The sequence below is a fragment of the Heliconius melpomene genome, chromosome 4 (assembly GCF_056956725.1).
Source record: "Heliconius melpomene rosina isolate 202511_hmr_F chromosome 4, ASM5695672v1, whole genome shotgun sequence".
In the NCBI taxonomy this organism is placed as follows: domain Eukaryota; kingdom Metazoa; phylum Arthropoda; class Insecta; order Lepidoptera; family Nymphalidae; genus Heliconius; species Heliconius melpomene.
In genome coordinates, this window is record NC_140392.1 from 10,584,907 (window position 1) to 10,600,706 (window position 15,800).

The 15,800-nt window shown below is 35.5% G+C and overlaps 1 protein-coding gene and 1 pseudogene across 1 annotated transcript in view; one reads left to right on the top strand and one right to left on the bottom strand.

Annotated features, from left to right (window-relative positions):
* Positions 1 to 15,800, top strand: part of LOC146539738 (neurotrimin-like) — a 148,324-nt gene that overhangs the window by 76,501 nt on the left and 56,023 nt on the right. The gene's annotated exons all lie outside the window — the stretch shown is intronic.
* Positions 10,892 to 12,188, bottom strand: LOC146539739 (uncharacterized; annotated as a pseudogene).

Below are 15,800 nucleotides of genomic sequence, written 5' to 3' on the forward strand. Positions count from 1 at the left end.
TCATTATGAATACGAGGCACACTTGTACTTCTGCGCCACGAGTGATTGGTAAACGCGAAAGGTTGTGGGTTCGATTTCCACTAAAGGAAATGAAATACTTATTGTTTTCTTTTGTTCACTCTGGTAACGAGGCAAAGCGCGGCATTCAGTTCCGTCATTCAACACGCAATGCCTCCAAAATTGAGCGAAAATGGGGGGGGGGTTGTCTTAACACTCGGTTCGTTATGATAAAGTATATACATAACGCTGTTAGTGTAACTCTAGTTAAGGATATGCTCACCTTCCCGTGATTAATAAAAAAGATATATAGTAAAAATATATATCTTACAATAATTTTCGATATTGAAAATCTTAAAAAAATTTAAAACATCTAATTTTATTTATAGACATCTGTGAACAAATGACAGAGACCCCCGCCCCCCGCGACGCCCCCGCAGGCGACCCGCATCAAACGAACCTGCTACTGATGTCCTCTGTTACAATACTAGTTGACCTTTATCTCGCTATTGTTTTGTTTGTTTGACACTGACACATAGATATTTATGTAACAGTAAACAAAATACAGAAATAATTATTAAACTTAGGTACTTAGTATGTTTAGCAACATTCGCTGCGATACAACCTTATATTTTCTTCTCTCAATTAAATTCTAATTTTTACCCTCTTCGGTTATGCTGAGTGGAATACTCGTTTATTATTATTTATATACTCTTTCAATATAACCAGATAGGCTTTACTTATAACATGACAAATAAGTTACAAAATATTATGACTTATATATAACTAGTTCTTACTCATACTTCATTATTACTTCAAGACTAGCACCTATTAGGTGTAACGTTATTCCCATAGTTAGCAGTGCCCTCGTAAGTAACTTCTCCGGCAGTCAAAGATTTCCCGCTAACTTCTCGTGCTACGTGCACGCTCGGGGCACTAACTTTAAGAACACAATTGGACGTGGCTTCCCGTTCCTTGGTCTTCGTATCCTTCGTAAAAGATAATCTGTTTGACCCTCGGTTACCATCCTTTGTTGCTCATCTTGTGGCTAATTGGAAGCAAAGTTGTTATATTTAAATTCTTTTCGTAGACAGCGCACCGTCTTGCGCCGTCAGCGCCGCGCCGACGAACAGCGGACGCCGGGGTCCACTACGTACTGATTGATATTACAAACATAAAAAACCGGACAAGCGCAAGTCGGGCTGGTCCACCGAGGGTTCTGTACAAAAATGGGAGGTGTCGAGCTTTTTCTGAAATTCAGGCTTAACTTAGCCAGAGTCCTTTCATTTGATACTTCACTTGAACTAGCGGCTTTAATACCAAATTTTGCCCCCCTTTTAAGGCTATTAATTTTAGGATTTAACCACAAATGTATAGATTTCAATTTTTTTCCTGAACTAGCCTATGAAACCTAACCTATGAATTTTGATTCACTTTATACTTTATAGTGTCGAAATATGCGTTTTTTTGCGACATGCAAGGGCCATATCTTTTTTCTAAGTTTTTTTTTTCCTAGCCTACACTGTTCCATTGTTGGGCAAAGATCTCCCTCCACTTCTTCTACTCTGGTCTAATGACACGAAACCATTGAGCGCCAGTCAGGCTTGTAATGGTCCAGCTTGTGTCGTCTAAGTATATAAAGAAATATGTTTTTATCAGGAAATCATAGGGACGTAAACCAGAGTATATGGTTTGAATTTTAACTCGATATCTCCAAGCGTTCCTGAGATAAAGGATCTTGACAAACAGACACACAGACGGACAACAGAGTGATATTATAAGGGTTTCTTTTTTCTTTAAAAAGTACGGAACCCTAAAAAATTACAATTATAATTAATGACATTAAATCCAAGTTCTATAAAATACATACATATACATATATTAAGAATCACATTAAAATGTATGCAACCTCCTACTCCTACTGACTACATAAAAAAATGTATCTAAAAATATTATACGAGTACGTGACGACGACGATGTGTCACGGCACACAAGTGACGCGACGCGACGGTGAACTCCAGACAACTGGGGATGCAAATGTTAGTTTTAATTATTTGTGCGCTTAGCGGACGACCGTGTCTCGTTACTTAGCTACGCTCACGTAGAGTACCACGTCGCGTCGAGTGCAACAGTTCCATCATCCTGATAGTAACAAGGCGTAAGATTAAATTACAAAAAGGTCTGCGAAATGAATCCGCGGGTACACTCGTACGTGACGACGTGACGTGACGTGACTGCGGGTGTATAAACAAACAACACTTACTATTTCTCTACTGTCTCGTAGATTTTGCTCCTGTGATTAAAACTTGTTTTTTTTTTTATATTAAATTGATATCTATAATAATACTATAAAAATGTTTGATTGAACGCACCAATGTCATGAAATGCTATTAACTGAAATAGTTTTTGTATCTGACGCACTGTACCTTTAATACTTAGAATGTGTAATATATCTTAAATAACTCTGCCGCCGCGCCGACGTACGCCGCGGGTACTACAGCGTGATATACATAAAACTCGTACATCTAAACTTACTCGTCTGTTACTCATTTTCTGTCGTCGGAGCTGCTTCTTCTTCTTCTTCTTCTTCGTGTCAATGAATGGAGAATTCATATCACATTTTGCCAGTATTTAGCCACGTCGACTGCGGCATCTGTTGCTTCCATCAGATCGTCATGTGAGCAGGTGAATGGACATTTCGGGCAGGAGAGTAAGTGTGCCATCGTTTGTGGATCGGCGCCACAGTCACAGGGTGACCCATCCCTCAGTTCGTACCCCCATCTCACGAGAAGCTCTTTGCATCGGCCAACCTGGCTCCGTAAACGATTAAGTGACTTCCATGTTGGCCACTGCAAGTTGTAACCTGCGGGTAGGCACTCTTTGGGGGGAACAAAGCCTGAAGGTGGCGAGTAGATTGTCTGCCATAACCGTATCCTAGCGCGACTCGGAATGCAATCTAGAGCTTTGGTAGCTTGAATAAAACTGTGGCGACTTTTCAAGCGGGCACGAGGTGCGGTGTAGCCAAAGAGTGGGTGCCGAGGGTCTTTTTCCTGACGCATTTTTTCGACAGAACATGCCACCTCACGTCGAACCTTAGGAGCTGCTGGAGTCACTAGAAAGAAGTAAAATTTGGGCTTTTTAGAAATGCTCACAACTCACTTGGCTTTTGTTCTCAAAATCTGTCTTCGTCTCGACAGCCACTAATCAGAGCATTTCGTGAACAAAACTGCCTAAAAACGTTTCGACGGTAGTACTCTTACGTCTCCGCACGTCTCGTACATTTTTTCATATTTATATATTTGTATTTATACATCCATACATATATTTAGTACTAGCGGAAGCGCGCAGCTTCGCCTGCTTATTTGCACCCTTAAGGGTGAATTCTAAAAAACCACGAAACACGTGTTCAATGAAATATTTTTAAGAGTCTGAATTTCAGATCGATCGATGCGTAACAACATATGAGAAACAGTTATGACGAATTTATAAGGGTTCCGATTTTTACAATTCGGATATGGAGCCCCTAAAAAGCCTACAACTCATATATTTTGCCAATTTTTTACCAATTGTCGCTTTGACGTCAGTAGTCGCCTCCTAACGACATCCGTCCGAATTCTTTGAACGATATCAATTTAGTGTGGGTTGCGTTACGTGGAAGGAATCCTATATTATTATTTATATATTGACGGAGTTGTTTGATAATGATCAAGTTTTTTTTATCTTTTATAGCAGCTTCACGCTTCGACCCCGGACGCAGGCTAGAGGGCACGTATGAAGAGGTTGACGATGGTGGACGAGGCGGAAAAAGTAGTCGCGCTTTGTCTACCACGGCAAGGAAACGAAATATTTTAATATATAATCATTCCCTCGAGTGGAGGTCAAACCCGCAACTATCGCAATTTTATTGACACTAAACAACCATAGACGATGTACAATAAATAAAGAATAATTTCATGTAGGAATTGAACCTAACAATACTTACAATTATACAGTTTTTAACTACATATATGACGATTACGAGCCGTAGCTAACTTGTATGAACATTGAATTTATTTTAAGCAAATAATTTTAGCTTTGGATTAAAATGATAGTTTACTACTGCAATTAAAACAGCGAGTCATAGAGAAGTGTTGGGTTTATGTGCACTGTGGGGCGCTGTAGTGTTGCGCTGATAGGATATTTGTGTAATTACTTACCAGCTGTAGCGTTTGACTTGAATTCACTTGAATGTGTAAAGCACATCACTAATTATGCATATTCTCAAGTAAATGCGAGGTATTTTAATTGAATTATATGGTGAGTTAAGAAACAAATATATGCTTCTTTATCATTACTGTATACTATGAATCCCTTTTCTCTCATTATTAGAGGCACTGCGTGTTTAAGAGATAACATCTACACTGCTTTAGTGGAACACTTTAGAATTGACATTTCAAATGGTCCCCAGTTTTAATGCTGAAAATGTATTCTTAACGGCACTCCTATTAACAATCATTCTCCCCGTAGTTGTGGTTATTGTGAAAATAACGGATTAAAATATCTATTCGTAGCGGAGGGATTTTATTTTACTTTCAGTCATCTATATATATATATAAAAGGACTTGTCCTCACTGACTGAGGTAAGACGCACGCACAGCCGTAACCGCTGTGCGTAGAAATGTGAAATTTGGACAGATGTTTACTTTTGTAATTTGGACATCCACTAAAAAGGGATTTTAAAAAATTATAACCCTAAAGGGGTGAAATAGGGGTTGTAAGTTTGTAAGGAAAAAAATTTAAATCGGCACCGACTTTTATAAAATTTGAAATTTAGATTTTTAAAAGTATTTAATTGAATACGTGTTTCATAGTTTTCTAGAATTCTCCCGCTAAGGGTGCAAATAAGGGGTTGAAAGTTTGTATCGATTTTTTTTAATCGGCACCAATTTTTATAAAATTTGAAATTCAGACTTAAAAGTATTTAATTGAACATATGTTTCATGGTTTTCTAGATTTCAACCCCTAAAGGTGCAAATAAGGGGTTGAAAGTATGTAGGGAAAATCTTCAAATCGCCACCGATTTTTATAAAATTTGAAATTTCGACTCTTAAAAATATTTCATTGAACACATGTTTCATGGTTTATTAGGATTCACCCCTAAATAAGCTAGCGAAGCTGCGCGCGTCCGCTAGTCTATTATAATATGTTGAAAATTTGCCAAAGAGAAGAACAAAGTGATATAAGGTCTATGTCACTTTGTCTTCACTCTCTGCCCTCCTCGAGTTATGGCTTCGAAGAAAACAGAACTTGTCGTTACATATTGTTCCAGTCTATGAAATACAAATGTTTCTTCCTTCATGGTTCGACCCCACAATCCAACATGTGTGCAACATCTTGCATTTCTGTTTCCCAATAGTGTGTTGTTTGAAATATAAACACAAAGAACTACTATACTAGGTACAGTTTATAAAATAAACAAAGGTATTCCATATTAGTCTCGTAACAAGTAGACTCGCTCTCGCGCAATGATTTCACATCTCATATAACTTTTACGATCGAAACAATCTAACAAAGGAGCCACATTCAAAGCGGTGCATTGATATAAAGAATAATATATAGAGGTAATAAAGCGGATTTATTACAGCCGTAGTTAGTGTTCGCCGCCAGCTCCTCGTGACGCATGGTGCAGGTGACATCGAATTAAACGGTTATTAATTCCCACTACTTTTTAAACTTTAAAATATTACGCTTTATCAAATATTGAGAACCATATATTTTTACTGTCTAAAGTAATAAAAGCCTTAGTATAACTGTGCAAAGTAAATTTAGCTGCGTGTGGCCTCTCAGACCGAAAGCTTATAACTTAAAAAAAATATTTATTTTTAATATACATATATTTAAATTTTATTAGTTTAAATATATGTATATTAAAAATAAATATTTTTTTACAATACTTTATTACTATATTTAGTTTACAATACTTAAAAAAAAAGTTGTACACAAAAATATTAGACGTAGGTTGTTCATACATAGTAGGCCGCAGACCAGCGTACAGACTGCAGTGCATCGGTCTCGCGTAGCGGGCGCGTAGCGGGCGCGTAGCGGGCGCGTAGCGGGCGCGTAGCGGTGTACGTTTATGTGGATGTAACTGCTTTTTGTTATGTATTTTTATATCATTTGGGTTATTTTGTTCGTAAAGTTTTACGAGCAATTTATCTCCGTACGATATTAACAGAATAGTTAATAATTGTCTAAATCGACAGCATATTTATTAAAGCCTTTACTTTCCGCATGTTGGAATAAACAAAAGTGTCCAGTTGTCCATTCGCTGTTCGCAACACATACAGTGTAAGCATCTAAAAGAGCAGACAAAGCCAGTCACGAGGAATAATATAATAAAGAGAATCTCCCTCAATGGCGACAGAAGCCGGTCTCCCAGACCGCGGTCACGTGACACTAGCTCTCTACTCTACTCTACTCTGGTGTTTGTTACTATTGAAGTTATGTTCACACGCATTTTACAAGGAATTAAGAACGTACTGTACGTCAGTACTGCAAGTCTTAAAAAATCATATATACATTATTTTATCGTTTGTTATCTTTACGTATTATGTATATAATAAAAATGTATCGCTATATATGTAAACGCTGTGCAATTAAAATGATTATGATCAGTCTTACACAAGTAGATTCAGAATTAGAAAGTTTTGTTAATTAAACTATGAACTACTCACGACTACTACTGCTACTACTGAAGTGAGCATGGATTTGTAAAAATATTTTTAGTGGAAATATAATTTATTTATGTCCATATTATATCAAACCAAGTGAAGCTACTAACAACGACTAGTTTAAATGTTTATATTAAATAAGCTACCATAACGAGAGTTTCAAAATATATTTATTACACGGCCCGGCCGCAAGCACCGTTCCCGGCACCGTGCACCGTGCATCGTGCCGCCGGCGTCACGTTCGGGCACTAATTTGTTCTACATCGCCTCACAAGCCGTCCGCACACTCGTAAAGCGGTGTTCTTTATGATTCCATAAAAGAGCTACACTTATGGAACTATAATTAATCATCGCGCTGGAAGCGTGTCAACGGAAAGTGATCGAACGGGGCGTCGTGTCGCGTCGCCTTGGAACGTGGTCGACCGAGTTATTAGATTTCATTTTTAATGCGAAATTGTACTTTGAGAATCTTTTCAATAACGTGCCACATAGAAAATAGATAGGATCATAGGTTAAAGTGGATTAAACTGATATATCTAAACTGGCACTGGCGGCCGTGTCAACCGATGGAGGGGGATAATTGAACTGTTGAGAGTGGTTATAGTGTGTATGTGTAGTATAAATGTGTTTTGATGTTATAATGTAAATAGATTTGATAAATGAGATAAGTTTAATTAAATCTTTATTCTTTCAGAAGTTATATATTAATTATTTTTTTGAAACTCTTCCAGTGAACATTAGAAACTTAAATACACGATTTAATTTCGAGATACAAAAAAAATAAAAATATAAATAAAAATACATTATTTGTTCAACAGATTTTATACAGAAATAATTGTTAGAGATCTCCTTTTAAGCAAGTACTGTACCCCGCTCTCCCAGTACAATATCTAAAATATCTGCTTTAACATTAAACTCAACAAACATTTTACAAATAAAATAAATTAATTACTTTGTACATATACTATGTTAGGTTGAATATGTATTTATGTGTATATGCTTGCATAAGTGTGTGTGTGTGTGTGTGTATATGTGCGCGTGTGTGTGTGTGTGTAATTACTACTATTATCATTGCTCAAAAAAATAATTATTTCAGTTGTTTTTTATTTATACCTGTGTAATTAATGTAAAGCTAGTAATTTCTGTATCAATTATTAAACTCGGATAGTAACATTTCCATGGCAAAGTCTCCCCATCTAAGAATTACTAAAGCTCACACACGAAGGGGTGATGCTGTGAAGGGCGCGAGGGTGTCAATGTTAGTGTGTTCCGAAACCACTAGACGCTGTGAGGGGACTCTCTTACATATTACTTATTATTCTCCCTTAACTACTATACGTTCTTTCTTTTTAAATACAAAGGGTGATGAGTTATTATTTATACACGAAAACTCTTAGCCTAGTCTACTACGTGGTAGGTATTTCGTACTTGGTTTATTGTTTGGATATTTGTTTTAATTTCAATATATTTCAATAAGAAAATAAAATAGAAAAATACTTATATTTTGGGAAATATATTCAAATATTTAATTGCTGTGTTCATGTAATGTATTAGTAACACACCGGCAGTAAGTACTGCCGAGCACTACTCACAAAAGGAAACATATTTATATAAGTTATACCAAATCGCGCTCCAATTCACAAAATCAAAAATATACGTGATTAACGCTAATGTACTATAGATCATTTACAAGGCGCGGCGCCGCTACGATAGTAGATAGATCGTAGCAGTCGTGACAATCCTGCCTCTACACTCGATAGGAGGCCTCCTGCCATGGACTCGGGGACCCGCAAGTATCAACCTTCCTTTAAATTGATTTTACACTTTGATTGAAAAATATTCGCTCCTACCTTTGCGCACCTCTTCGCACCTCTTTCTGAATGTATTTACAACCTATTTCCAATATATTGAATCGTTAATATTGATGTAGAGTTTGAATAGAAACTTTTTGAACGTGTTTACGGTTTACGTTTACATGTAGGTACTACAGTACTGCTACGTTTCTTCTCTGTTTTTATAAAGCTGAATAATTTGATGCCTTGAACGCTATTATCTCAGGAACTACTAATTCAAATTAAAAAATATATCCACTAAAAATACTATACTTGGCCCATTTACAATGTATCATGACACAACTCTTAGTTATTTCCATTTCACACCGTCACTGTGCTCCGTGGCGAAGCCGCAGATCGTCACACACGGGTATGACAAACACGCACATTCAGGTAATTTTGTCGAGCAAAGAACTTTTATTACTTGGATTATCACCCAAGTAGTAAGTTCACAGAGCCTAATGATGAAATGAGATCCAACGTCTGAGCAGTCTGCACCTCCGCGCGGCAGCAGTCAGCAATCAGTCAGGGCCGACGACGACTTACCAAGAGTTGCCTTGTATGCCCCGAAACTGAAATAAAATAAAGTAAGAAGTTACGGATCGTTATTTTACGTGAAAGCGACATAAAAAAAACATTGATGAAAAATTGCATTGAATTGTTGTCACTGAAAATTATCATTATTTTACATTATACAAATCTATAATAATTAAGATAATAAAGAAGGAGTTAATTGAAGATTAAAATTTTTTCACTCGTTAATTCGAATATTTTGTTTACTTAAATTTGTATAATTTAAGATTAATTACAAATAACTATGTGTATTCTTTCATAATGATGACAGTGGCGGCAGATACACCTTAGTGCTAAGACAGAACAGCGCCGCTCTTGTCAGAATATCAGACACTGCGTGTTGAGTGGATTCACTGAAACCCAACGTCACAATTTATCCTTCTGCATGATTCGTTGTAATATAAAAAACCCAAAAGCTGGCACTTTGTGACTTTGATATAGTTAACAACGGATGTCTGTAGACACATGCGCCTTGGTCCGTCGTCGCTACGGTTTCGACGACATTTCTATTTCTCTTTTTGCGTACATTCCCAAATAATTTGGTCCAGCCTCTACACTGGCAGTACTAGTACGTACTGTACAGTGTACTTACGCAGTCAGTATGTGTAGCTCGGAAAATAGTAGCATTTAAAGTTCTTCAGACTTGGTATTTGCGTCTAAGCTGTGTTTGTCTATGTCGAGACGAAGATCCTCCGCGCGAAGAAACTTCCGACGCGTCTAAGAATATCAATACTAATTTTCAATAGTTATCGAAAGAGATTTGAATAAAGTCATAAGCATTCTGAGACTGACTGATTGAAGTATAAATATGTCATCACTTCTTCCTTTAAAAGTTGATGGAGGGTTGATGCTTCGTTGTCAAAGCCATGAACGATTATTATATAATTATAGTATTTTATAACACACTAGCAGACCCGCGAACTTCGTATCGCCTTATAGTCGATTCTTTTTTTTAAATATGTATTTTACTATTCGGGACACCGGGTCAGCCAGTAAGATAAAAAAATAAAGAAAGTTGATAAGTCAACAATTCTATAATATCAAAAAAAAACTTAAATCACTTTAAATTCTTATAATATTCATTAAAAATGATAATAAAAATAACAATTTCCGATATCTTATTATGATACCTACTTCTTATATTTTATTTTATTTTTACTTATTCTAAATTCAGTTTCATTTTCATTGTAGTACATATGGTACACGTTATTTTTTGTTTGGTTATCTGGCGCGTAAACAAACAGAGCAGATGGTTTTCCAACACAGGAACAGGCAACATACAATAGACCATGCGAGAAACATGAGTTTTCTATATTAATACCACAAACACTTAATAACTGCCCCTGAGATTTGTTTATAGTCATTGCGAAATCAAGGAGTACTGAAAACTGTAGTCTTTTAAGCTCGTATGGTATGTCAGTCGAAATCACTGGAATGCGGGGTATCAAAACATCTTTATTTATTTATTTATTTATATTTTAGGGAAACACACAGAATACAAAATACACAAACATTACAAATTTAAAAGATGACACACAATCCAATTAAGTTTCCACATACAATTTATAGATACAAACAATAAACACAAGATAAAATATACTACAAAATTACAAGTTACATTCATCTTCTCCTTTATACTTTCTTTTCAATATGATTGCTTCTATTACGTTATTCATTATTTTTTTATCGCTAATCGTGTGCCTTTACAAAGTTTCGCAAAATTAAAAATACACATACAAGCTTTAATTGAAGATTGTGAGGCGGAAACCCTGGCAAATCAAGTGAGTTTAAAAATTCCGGTGGATAGTTCACGACATCATCTTCATTAGTAGCCGTATCAACTGATTTATATGTCCTCATTACGCCAGGAATGCCATCTTGGATATTGAAATTTAATTCATTTATATCAGTGTGTTTGGCAGCCAGTAAAGCTCTTCCGCTCAACCAACCATGGAATAAATAATTTTCAGCAACATTTGGAAGCACTTTATGATGAATGAGTTCATCTTTGGATTACGTTAACTGAAAAAAACCATCAGGAAAGGTGATGCAGCCAATCAGCGCATCTATAGGAAGTTTGCCATTACCAATATCAATGAGTTAATTAGAGAATATGTCTCCAGATTGATCATTTTGCAACATGACACGAATATTCTCGCTTAAATGTAATACCTTGACATGTTTCTACAATTTGGAGGACTTTAAACATGATTTCAGTTCATCAGCTTGCATTGAACGTAGAACCACTGGCAATGTTTGGCGAAAATCTCCTGATAATAAAATCCGTAGATCTTTTAAAGTTCTTTCTAAATTCAACTGTCAAATCAAATTAAAGTGCTTAGTAAGTGATATAGTAGATGACATAGCATCTCATAAACAAAATATTTCAATTACCCGCATTTATCATCTTGATTGGGAAATCATAGGCATCTTCACCTTGCCAAAATATAATGGGATATTGCAGTGCATCATATGAGCGATGTGTTTCCTTAATACGTTGTAATTGATTATTTCACGTGACTCCAAATTTTATCCAATTACAACAATGGCAACTTCATCTATAGTAGGTGCATTAAAACATTGCACTTTTGAAAAATATAATTAGTTAATTGTATTCGTGAAATAAATTTTGTAATTGTTCAACTATTGATCTTTTCAGTGAATTGTTATGTGTACAACGTAGGTTGATTTCTTGTGGAGAATTTTTCATAAAATAAATTTGCTAAGACTTGTAGTCGCTATCTGGTACTGGTAACAAAAAACCTGCTCTATGATATATTTGACCTTATAACTGTTGAGGGAAAAATGTATTGTAATGCGTATGGGCTATAATAGTTATGATTAACATACATGCAACTGCAGATACTATGACAAAACTTAAAAATTGGCATTAAATTTTCCCGAACTGCTTTTGTTACTCCAAATGAAGTCATTTATTTGAAAGCAGTCGTTGTATTATTGAATATTTTTTAAGAAGTGTATATGGAATATGCTCCTATTCCTAAAACCAATGAGTACAATGGCTCTGGAGGTGGAAGTTACGGTATCAATTTACACAACACACACCATTGGCTTTATTTTACAATAAAAATTTTTAAATTTCAATTTTTACAATAACCTTACAATATTGGCAAACTGAGTTCATAGGTCCAATAGCAACACAGCTGTAGGCACTGCTGTCATCAATCCTATATCTTATAAAACAAAGTCACTTTTCGTGTCTGTCTGAACTTTCTAACTCTTCTTCTTCTAAGCCACCCAATGGATTTTGATGTGGTTTTCACCATTATCGAGTATTTCTCAGGGAAGGTTTATATATAGTTTATTATTTGTACATTCTTATGTAAATTAACATAGATACGATAAATGTGTATAAAGTCCTACCCGTTGAGACACTTTCGCGCATGCGCTGCTTTAATGGTAAGTACTACATGAAAATAATGTACTGGAGTATTGTTCCTCTTAATAAGATCTACAAAAAAGTCCGCGATGGCATATTCGTATCTTTTAAGAATAACGTTTAGTGATCATATTTCTGTCTAAAAATTGTAATTTAAATATATATTTTTTTGTGAGGGATATTTTTCCATAATGGAATTAATCCTTATCCTTTAAAATACTTTATTAATTTTCTACATTAAACGAAGATAAAATTTGCTTTTTACACTATTTCGAAATTGCGAATAGTTTTAGAGAAAAACGCATTTAATTATTGACACATCACGCCGTTCACACATCAGCTGTATCGCGGGCGGCCCGGGTTCGATTCCCGGCCGATGCATTCTATTTAATTTTCCTCACAGGGGCTGCCGTAGTGCTTGCTTTTCATCAGGGACAGAATATCCTCTTCAGCATTAACCACAAGCTCGAAAAAAAAAACCCGCCTGCCTCTATAGCAACGAAGATTTAAATGCGTTTGCACGTATTGGATAATTGGAGTTGAATGTATTATTTCAGCGTGATATATTTGATTTCATATTTTCTGTAGTAGTTATTAGTAGGTAGGCTTTTGTTTATAATTTCTTCCGTTTAAAAAAAGTCATTGAAAAGATTTGTAGCACAGATTTAAAATTACGGTACCTACTAAAAAATCCTTGCTGTGTAAAACAATTGGAAAATCCTTATTGAAACTACGAAAATGCGGGTTGCATTAGGGTTTAATTAATTTTCACATTATCTTAAGTGCTTTGCAATCATACATTATAAGAATAATCCAGTAGTTAAAGCGGGAGAAGCCGCAAGAGGGTCGCTAGTTGATATATATAACAAAAAGCAGCTCGATTCAAATTTGCACCATTATCAGTAGTAGTAAACTATCGTGCTTTACGGTTCTGTCTCAATCGAATTTTTTCACGTTCATTGCAATCTTCACGTTCTGGGCAGTACGATTAGATTCTTCTGCCTAAATTTGTCCGCCTCCTTATAGAAGGCATATTTAGTAAGTCCCAAATATACAACACTTTATTAATTTTATAAAATTTTTGGCTTTTAGATTTAGTAATATAGACGCACAATGAGACGTTTACATTTCAAGTGACATCTTACCATAGAAATATTGACAAATATTGACATTAATAGACTGAGATCCCAGGGCCCCCAGACCTACATCATTTTCGCAAAGCTGAAATTTTGAGGATCGATAATTTAATATGTAATTAAGACTGTATGCATACTCTCTAACTTAAAAAAACCTTCAAAGATAGTGCCAACTTAAAGCACACTTCCAGTTACGTTAAAATAGAAATTCTCGTTTTTATATATGTTTTAAAGTAAAAAATGTATATTTCACGTTCTTTCACGTGGACCTTTACTTCTGCCAGACGTCCTAAAGGTTATTTAAAATTGGAGTAAATTACATTAAACTAAATCTAAAATTTTAAATATATTATTTACGGACTATTTAAAGATCCTTCATATATAACCAGATCAATCCGATGGCTTCATCATTTGCCCAGAAAGAGATATACCGTTATTTTTCGCTACCTCTTAAAAGATCCTATTTTCAAGTTAGTGAGTAAGCATACTGTCTTAACTACATGTAAGACTAATAGTCCTCAAAGTTTCAGCTTTGCTAAAATGACTTCGATCTGGCGGCTCTCGGATCTTGGACCTTAATATTTATACGACACTAACGTCACTCAATTGCCTTCCAGGAATCCAGCTACTAACATTTAAACTTTATAGTACGGTATTAAAGACCAAATTGACTTTTAAGTATTAATACGGATCTTTTGTATGGGAATGTAGAAAAGTGTTGTTTTTAGATCTTTTCTGGCAATTTTTTAAAGTTGGATCCTATTTTTTTTTATTTCAACAGAAAATGCTCATCATGTTCAATAACTTTTCTTAAAGCGTTGTATTGATATCTCTTATAGATTAGGCGGGCTGCTAGGCTCTCACATCAGGTATTCGGGCTATCAAAATAAATTATAGCCTATATGTAGGCGAAGACTAATGGCTATGCGACAAAAGAAGTTTCATTTAAATCCGTCCAGTAGTTTTTGCGTTAAAGAGTCACAACAGACAGACAGACAGACAGACAAGAATTTCAAAAATTATATTTTTATCTTCTATTACTTGTATAAAGTCCCCCGGAAGGGTTTTTTTTAGTTTATATTCAATGTACAGATTTTACCCCCCTTATAGTTTTATTATATATATAGATATAGATATAGATTTAGCAAACTGTTGAGAAGTAGTGTCACAACATTTGACTGTTAAAGCACCGGTAACCTAGAATCGTTTTATTACATCATTCTGGTAGCAACAAAAAGTGAGGCGTTGATTTCTGCCACTATCACGCAATTTCTCAAAAATTAGGCGAGAAGTGAGGGATAGATGGTTTTAATACTAAGTTCCCTTTGCCTACTCCGCTATACATGGGATACAGCTTTAAGCTAAAAAATAAAAATGACATATGTGAAAAACATCAATATCAAACCTACGACCTGTACCATGAAAGTCAACGCAACGATCGTCATTCAATTATACCTCAACGTCGTCGGATCCGCGTCGTCTCGTGGAGGAAAGCAATTTCCTCTCGGGAGTATTTTCTTTGTGCCTCTAATTGTCATTAGGCACGAGAGCCGGAGAGACAGAGAGGCGCAGAGGGCGAGAGTGAGTACGTTGATATCGCACGACTTAGGCTATTGCATTGAGCAATTATTGTTTTTAAGTTTTGGTGCATAATATGTTGTTTGAGACAGTCAAGTTGGAGTACGAGTGTAGGTCCGTAATGTAGTACACATGTAAGTTTGTAATGGTTTTATTTTCACATATAAATACAATGTGAGTGTCTACCTGGTGGTATGGATGGAGATGTGGTGGGCTACATGGAAACGATAAACGTGATGTAATAATAATAACCTACCATTGGTATCAATAATACATCCAACACAAAGACATTTTTCCAATTAGAGTATTCCACCATAGTGTCTTGACACTACAGCTTCTAAAATATTAATATTGATTTTTATACGTTGTATGGTTCTTTTACAATAAAATATAATAAACAATTCCCGTATTGTACTTATGACACGCGAATAAAATTGTAAATAATAGTTTCATTTGATTAACATATTACACATTGATAGTTTTCTTTTAATATTCCAATGTTTGATAATTGAAGATTTACCTAAGAGGCAGGTCTTTGAGCGCGGACGGAGGCGGACATGGAAACATGAGGAAA